Source organism: Amphiprion ocellaris, chromosome 19, assembly GCF_022539595.1.
Source record: "Amphiprion ocellaris isolate individual 3 ecotype Okinawa chromosome 19, ASM2253959v1, whole genome shotgun sequence".
NCBI classification, from domain to species: domain Eukaryota; kingdom Metazoa; phylum Chordata; class Actinopteri; family Pomacentridae; genus Amphiprion; species Amphiprion ocellaris.
Window position 1 is genome coordinate 11471620 of NC_072784.1, and position 8268 is coordinate 11479887.

At 37.9% G+C, this 8268-nt stretch overlaps 1 long non-coding RNA gene across 2 annotated transcripts; it reads right to left on the bottom strand.

Moving 5' to 3' along the window:
* Window positions 1-1425: 1425 nt before the first annotated feature.
* On the bottom strand, window positions 1426-6106 carry LOC129347491 (uncharacterized). Of its 2 annotated transcripts, none has more exons than XR_008599627.1 (3): window positions 5421-6106; window positions 3648-3806; window positions 1426-1926 (listed from the first exon to the last, which is right to left on the bottom strand). It is a non-coding gene; the product is annotated as an uncharacterized LOC129347491 (long non-coding RNA). The 2 variants fall into 2 exon arrangements; XR_008599626.1 differs by lacking the exon at window positions 5421-6106 and adding an exon at window positions 4436-5387.
* Window positions 6107-8268: the final 2162 nt, after the last annotated feature.

Sequence of the window (8268 nt, forward strand, 5' to 3'; positions counted from 1 at the left end):
TGGATTAGTCAAGAGGTTTGAATTTCTTATTTTGTCATATTTTAAATATGACAAAAAAATATAAAAATAAAGCATCTTGAGATAATTTGACCTGTAACTGGCGTTATATAAATAAAATTAAATTAAAATTGTATGTATCTTGTAATGTTGGAGTAATTCAGCCATATATGTTAGAAAACACATTTTCTTTGTCCATTAATCTGTCGTTTTCTCCAGTAATTCATTTCTTGCTTTGGTTTATAAAATGTCAAGCCCAAATATATTCAGTTTACTGTCATAAAAACCAAAAAGATTTACATTCATGATGCAGGAATCAGAGAGTTTTTCACTTTTTATCTCAGTTTAGTCAGAAAGATAGTTGATGATGTGTGAATTGTTGCAGCTTGTGAGCCGTAAAAGGTTTTAATCTTTGGGGCCAAGTGTCAAAAAACATTTAGAAACAAACATCAACAAAACACTCAACAAAGATTTGAACATCATTAAAGGGAAATCCAACTTTTCCATGACAATGTCTAATTAAAGGACATTTATTTCCAACGTAAATGTGTGATATTCATCCTCTGGAGCTTTCTCTTCACATCGTCTTCCACCTGAACTGGTTTGGTCGGGAGCATGTGCAACAAACATTTGAAAAACTGCACTTTAACATCAGTGAATGACACTGAAGTTTAATCTCTACATAAATGAGACTGAGTCTGGATGTGCTGCTCTGTCATTAACTCCTAAGTTTAGGGAAAGTTCAAACAAAAGAGGACAGTTCAGGTAAGACTTGAGAATGAGCTTATTTTGAACAAACATCTCAGACTTTCTGAGCTTCAGCACCTCTAGCAAGATATTTTAACAACAAGTAACTCAAGAGATCCAGAATATGGAGAGAGTTAGCTTTAGCTGAGCCAAAGAACATGTGGGACACTAACCTAGCAAACATTTCAGACTTTGAGAAATAATTTCCTATTTAATGACAGAGCTACACATCTTAACTCAGTCTCATTAATACAGACTCTAATTCAGTGTCATCCATCCATATTAAAGTGCAGTTACCCAAAATGTTTGTTGCATGAGCTCCAACAAAACCTGTCCAGGTAGAAGGCCACTTTGACAAACAGGAAGTGGAAGATTCCAAGCAGATTTATAGAGGGGGAACCGGACTGTACTAAGTGTGGTTGAGTATAGAGGGATGTTTTGTGGGTTTTTAAGGCTGATAATGATTATTAGTGAGACATTTGGAGTAGATATTCATTTGCAGTAAATGAAAGTATTTAAAATCTTGGAGTTAAACTTAGAAGAACACAAACTAACAGAAAACTTAGTTCATATGATTTTTTTTTTGTTTACAGATGTTAGAGTTTTATTCGTGACATATAACCAATCAAATCACTCCAGAAGGCAGAGTGACCACAGGTAGATAAAGGTTCAGAGCCAAAGTAGCACCATTTTTAAATGTATTTATTACCGTAAATCAGTACAAATTAAAATACTGATAATCAGTAAATCAGTCAGCCCACAATTACTACAATTCTACAGTTGATGTCTCTTTCCTTTGACTTGTTATTTGTACAATATATGATGTATATTATGGCGTTTTTTCATACCAAAGGCTATACTATGATGTTTTCTAAGAGACATATGATGCTACTCTGTTTGTTCTGGCCCTGGGCTGCTGCACTCCTCCTCTGTTGTTTTCTGTATTGTACTCAGCTTCATGCCTTCGTCCACCCGGCCTCCGTTGACTTGTCCCGCCTGCCGTCTCTGGAGCTGAAGCTGGATTGGAACAGACCAAAGTACAGTCCAATCACGATGCCAGCTGCCTCTCAAAAGGCTCCTTCATCTGGTGGAACTTCTTCTGAGGGGAAGCTGAGCTGGCCCAGCAGAACTTTGGAGATGTGTTCCAGTGGTTGGTGGATGTGTGGGGAGATAGAGAGGGACCTTTGAATTGTTCAGAAAGGAAAACAGGAAACCCATTGGTAGTTGTAGTTTAGGATGCTACTGCGGTGTGTTTTTGGGTTTTAAGAGGTGAACAGGAAGAGTTTTTTTTCGTATTGATTATCTTTTACTTTGTTCCTGGTTGGAATGCCCATCAATGTCAACATGAAGTTCACTTTTAGTTCTGTTTATTTATTTTTATTTTACTAACACCCATTTGTTTTTAACCCCCTCACATGTTGTGTTGTTGTAAACTTCTTCTTTCAAATAAATAAACGTCTAACCCTCTGGAAACCAGCGTTTGGACTGTTTTTGTGTTGCTCCTCACCTACTGACAGCTGTGGACTAAAGGCTATACTCTGACATTTTTAGAGCAACATGCTATACTATGATGTTTGTTGGGCGACACTATACTATAGGCTTTTTTAATTGACATAGTACTGACCTTTTTTTTTTTTTTTAAAGTTTTTTTTGTTATTTTTTAGCAACATATTATAAGAATTTGAACAGTTTTAAAACTTACTATACTTTTACTTGTGCAATGAAATATTCTGCGTCGTTCACGGTGGCCCCGGTGGCTCTCTGGGGGTGCCACCCTGTGGCTCCTACGGCCCAGGGGGAGGGGTGCCCTGTTGGCTTGGCCCTGCCTTGCCGTGATTGCTGTTCTGGGCTTCGGGGTCCTTCACACTTGCATGTTTGATCAGGTCTCGCCAGCTACTGCCGAGTCCCATTGTCAGCGAATGATGGGACCCACCAGAATGTGCTGAGAATCTCTCAACAGTCTCTACCCTAAACTCATTCTCTCCTTCACTGGTATCATCTTCTGGCCTATTCTATTCTATCCTATTCTATACTGTCAAGACATCCACAATTATGGTGCTCAGTACTGTTTGTTTATTTATTTATTGAATCTCTTTTTCTTTTGTGTTGGTTTTCTTTTTTTAATTTATTTTTTTTTCTTTCTGTTTTATTGATGGGCAGTTAGTAGTTGGGAATAACACACCACCTTACAACCTTTAATTGCAATAGCACCGCCTGTTAATTTCTATCCCTGTTCATCCTGTTCGTCCTGTTCGTCCTGTCCAGTCTTTGTTTCCCCCACACATCACTGAGGTGTAGCACTGCCCTCCCTGGCTCATCATAGGGAATTCTAATAAAGAATATCTGCTTAGCTTTCAGGGAGGGCCGGTGATGGTCACACACATGCACTAAATATTAAAATATTTGGCTGCAAGACTAAAATATGCATCAATCTCATACAATGTTGACACCTCTTTTGTGGAGTTAAACAATGAGAACAAATGCAGACAAAAAAAATAAATAAATAAATAAATATTATTCTATGACATTTTTTAGACGACATATTATACTCTGATGTTTTCTTGAATAACATACTATTTTGACAATATACTGCACTATGACATTTTTTGAACCACATACCATACATGACAATTTTAGGCAACATCCTATCATTTTACGCTTTTTGAACCACATAATAATCTATGGGGTTTTTTGCCGACATGCTATACTATGAACTACAGGCCATACTATGTTATTCTTGAGTAAAGTATACTATACTTTGACATTTTCTGAACTACATCCTATACTATGGCGTTATACACAGAGTGCTTTGGTTACATGTTGATTTATAATCTAGATTTTTTTCTGTTTTGTTTTTTGACGGGATTACCACAGACCTGACTGTGAACACCGTTGACACCCACCTGAGGGAGACGCTGTCTAAGATCTCAAGGCTGCTTGGTTGTGGTCTTTCTGGCACATACTCTTCCAAGATGAGCCGGGAAGTTTAACACTGATGGAATGACACCAGGTCTAAGCCGACAAACTTCCAATTCCTCCTCAACCCATAGTCTCTGGGAAACCTACATGGAGTAAGAAAAGTAGACAGAGAAGTAATTAAGTCTGTACACAACATATTAAAAAAGAAATCATGCTAATAAATTAAGTACAAAGAACCGAATTCGCCAATATACTGGAGACCAGAGCTATTTAATTTGATAAGTATAACCTTGTTTAGTAACATTTCAGTTATTTGAGAGCAGTCCTAAAGAATTGCCTGTAATCCCAATCATAAAATGGGTTTGGAGGAAGAACATAGATGGTAATCTGGATATATATGAGTTAGGCTTTATAACTACTATTGGTAGTATTGGTGGTAGTAATAGCAATGTGACTACTACTAGTAGCAGTGGTGGTTTACGAACTGCTGCTGCTGATACTGGCACTGCTACTACAACTTGTAATATTCTTAAAAATGCTGATACTACTTCTATGACTCTAACAGCTATTTTATACCACTACTCCTTGTACTTTTAGTATTACTACTACTGCTTGTACAACTATACTACAGCTACTATTAATCGTCTGGTATTTGCTTGTCAAGCTGCTAGCTCGCCTTAGTGTTTTGCTAGTGGCTAACTAGTTAGCTCTCATAGACTGGAAGCTCTCAACAAGATTTCATAATGAAAAAAGAACCAAAAACTATTCTTACCTATGAAAAGTCATTCCAAGTTTCCTTGTCTCAATCGTACGACGTAGTGTATAACTGTATGCAGCACAGTGAGCTGGCATACTTCTTGTTTCCGTTTTCACGCTGTCTACATCAACGCCCCCACTAGCTTAGCCTCGCTGTAGCACGCAGCTCAAAGGGGCGTGTCCTATCTACTCATTCATATCTATGACAACAACGATGGCTGCACATAAGGACGCCTGTTAATGACGTTGATTAGCTGCGTAAATACCATTATATACAGTCTATGGCAGGGCTATTCAATTAAAAATTGACTAGGGCCGGATTTTCAGACTAAGAACATGAGCTGGGCCGGACATTTTTAGCAGACACTGAGCAAAGTTAACCATTTAAAATAAACACAAACAGATAACAAACACACTGGATGTTTATTAACGTATTGCCACGTCCAAAAGGACATAAACACAATAGAAGAGCAGTACTTAAACTAAACCTGTGCTGAAATACTGCTTCTTTAAATTTTACATTTCAAACACACAACTTCAACACATTTTGATAGGTAAATATAAGCACGTTAAGGTGCATATGAACATAAAAACTAAGTGCCGATTAGAAACACCATCTTTTGTTTTGGTCACACCTCAACGTGCATTAAAAAGTAACTTGCTTAACAGTAACTTTTCAGAACTTGAGACATTTTTCTTCTTTTGAAATAACAAAAAACAGAGTTTGTCCCTGTCCATATTTGGTCTCATCTGAGACAGTCGCATCTTCAGTGCATATAATCAAAAAAATAAACAGTAGGCACAGTGATAGTTACTATCCCTTTGAAACGAAGTAAAGCTGACATCAAAGTGCATAATAAAGTGCAACTAAGTGAAATAACTGTCAAAACAAAATGTCTTTCTTAAATATTAAACTTCTAATAAGTGACCAGAAAATAGTCACATAAATACATAAAACTACCTTTAGTGTCTGCTACAGCACGCTGCTTTGTTGCACTTACCATGTCTGGAAGACATCTGTGGCGAGAATGTTTGACGTGTCAGACCTGTTTGTTAGCAGATGTCACACTCGTCTTAACTTTACCGTCCGTTAAAACTTCATCCACGACAGCCAACATGCAGTCCTTCACAGTTTCTGAGTCTGTGAACGGCCTCTTTTTCGTGGCCCTTTCCTGAGCTGTGCAGGTCCGCTTCATTGTAGTACAGCTCCGGTTGTAAGATGCAGTCAAACTTTGAATTATAGCCGCTCTCTCATGACATCCCTCGGGAAAGTTTGTCCGAAACGCAGCATGTTTTTCCAACGTGGTGTCTTCGGACATTATAATCTTTCAGCGCTGCAAAGCACTCGTTGCAGAGTAAACGCATTGGTTTGGCGTTCGGACTTGGTGGTAAATAAATAAATACTTGTCAGTCCACGCAGGATTAAACCGACGGTTTTCCTCACCGATTTGTCGTTTCAGGATAGAAAAAGACATGCTGCTATTTTCGCCTGTATAGAACTGCTAATGTTAACTTTTCAAATGCGTCTCCTCAACGCAAGGCATTGTGGGTTAGTTGCTAGGTTACGGTATGTGTTGCATTCAATGTTTGCAATAATGTTGGAATTTTTGTAAGAACTTGTCAGTGTTACTGAAAGATGTTTTTCTGTTTTCTGTCTGAGGCAATATTTCGAATGTCCGGTGGGAGTGACTTCCAGAGTTTGGGAGCAGAGTGGGAGCAGAGCAGTCCCAAAACTAAGTCCAGAATCAGTCTAAAACCAGCTCAAAACAAAGTGCAAATCCAGTCCAGAACCAGTCTAAAACCCAGTCCAGAACAAGGACCCAAACCAAGTTAAAAATCAAGACCAAAGCCAAGTTTAGAACCAGTATAAACCAGTCCAAAACAGAGGGAAAAGCTAGTTAAAAACCATCCAAATTCAAGTCCAAAACCAGTCTCAGATCAGTCCAAGGCAAAGAGCAAAATCAAGTCAAAAAACGGTCAAAAAACGGTCTAAAAGCAGTTCAAAATCAGTCCAAAACCAAGTGTAAACCCTATTTAGTCTTTCAGACTAAGAGCCCCAGTCTTTAATGCTGCCATCATGGTTGACACCTTTAAAGAGTGATTGACAGCTCATTTGTCCAATCAGCTGCTGGTATTAGGAGGCAGGTGATCCTCTGAGGAGGGACTAATACAGGACAAACTTTTGCAGCTGATTGACCATGAAAAATCAAGAAACGAGTCTGTTTTCAGGATTTTGCTCAGTAGAAGATGAAACAGGCACGTTGTTGCTTCACACTTGGTGAGTGTTGCTTTAACTCTTACTAATGTTGATAAATTAACTTGTTCTCTCCCCTTTCCTTCATCGAACACACATTTAAGCAAAAGGAGAAGCTCTGAGCTGGTTTTAGCCTCAATGCAAGAGAACAAGCTTCCTGCTGCTGCTTCATAATGTCCATCCTTTTAAAACATAAAGCTTCATTTCTCTGTTATCTGTGTTTCATAATCACATTGTAATGGTTCAACCCTGTGAGTTTATGTTTGTGTGAATCCTTAGTTTAGTTGTGTTTTTTGTGCTTGTAGTTTCAACCCCCAAAAAACCTCGACTATAGAGTGATTTTGACTTTGTTTTGAAATGTTGGTTTTGCACTTGATTTTGGACTCAGTTTTGGGCTGGTTTAGGACAGGTATTGGACTAGTTTTGGACTGGTTTTAGGCTGGTTTTGGACTGGTTTTTAACTTTGTTTTGCTCTTTGTTTTGGACTGATTTTAGACTGGTTTGGGGCCAGTTTTGTGCTGGATTTTGGACTGGTTTTAGACTAGTTTTGTGCTAGGTTGGATTTTGTATTTTGTTTTAGACTGATTTTAGACTGATTTTACACTGGTTTTGGACTGGTTTTAGACTGGTATTACGCTGGATTTTGTACTTAATTATGTATTGGTTTTATATTGGTTATAGACTGATTTTAGACTTAATTTTGAACTGGTTTTGGATTAGTTTTGCACTTGATTTTAGACTTAGTTCTGAACTGTTTAAGACTTGGTTCGGACTTGGTTTTAGAATCATCTAGTATTTCAAACTGGTTTGGGACTTAGTTTTCAACTTGGTTTTGTAATCAGTTTTGCATGAGTTTTGGACTGGTTTTGGGCCTTGAACTAGTTTAAAAGTGTTTTAAACTGGTTTTAGATCTGGTTTTTAACTGAAATATTTACCTTTTCTTAGTCTTTTTGATACCCAATTCACCTTTCAAATATCTCGATTATCTGTAAAATATTTTTTGCTGTTTTTAAATATATGAGAAACACTGTAAAAGACCAAATTCTAATTTGTAAAACTGCAACAGTTAAAGTGTATAAAACTTGTTTTTCCTGTGATTTTACTAGATATTTTCCATAATTTAAAATACCAGGGAAAATCAATAAAAGAAAAGTAAATTACTCTTTAGAAAAACATGTTAGACAACCTTTATTTGTGACCGTGTGAGTGAGTTTCCAGGCTGCAGATAGAAGTAGAACCTGTCGGGTTATTGTCAAACACAAAGCGATAGACTCTCACTGTCAACGGTTTGTAACACACCATGGTGTTGTGTGTTTTATGTGTCTGTGGTTGTCACGCATTCAGTTCAGGAAACTCGAACATCTCCTGCAGCAGCGAGTCGGTCACCAGGACGAACTCGTCCTCTGGGAAATCCTGTCAGCTGGAAACTGTTCTGAGGTCTGGTTCTGTCGGCTGCTGGTGGAATCTGGGTTCTGTAGCTCAGAATGAAGCCTTTAGACTCTCAGCAGGATCAGTCCCAGTCGTACTTTACTACAGCTTTCCTTGTTAGATAGAAGTCCACGCACACTGTTAAAATACGTTTAATCAGTTTTTAA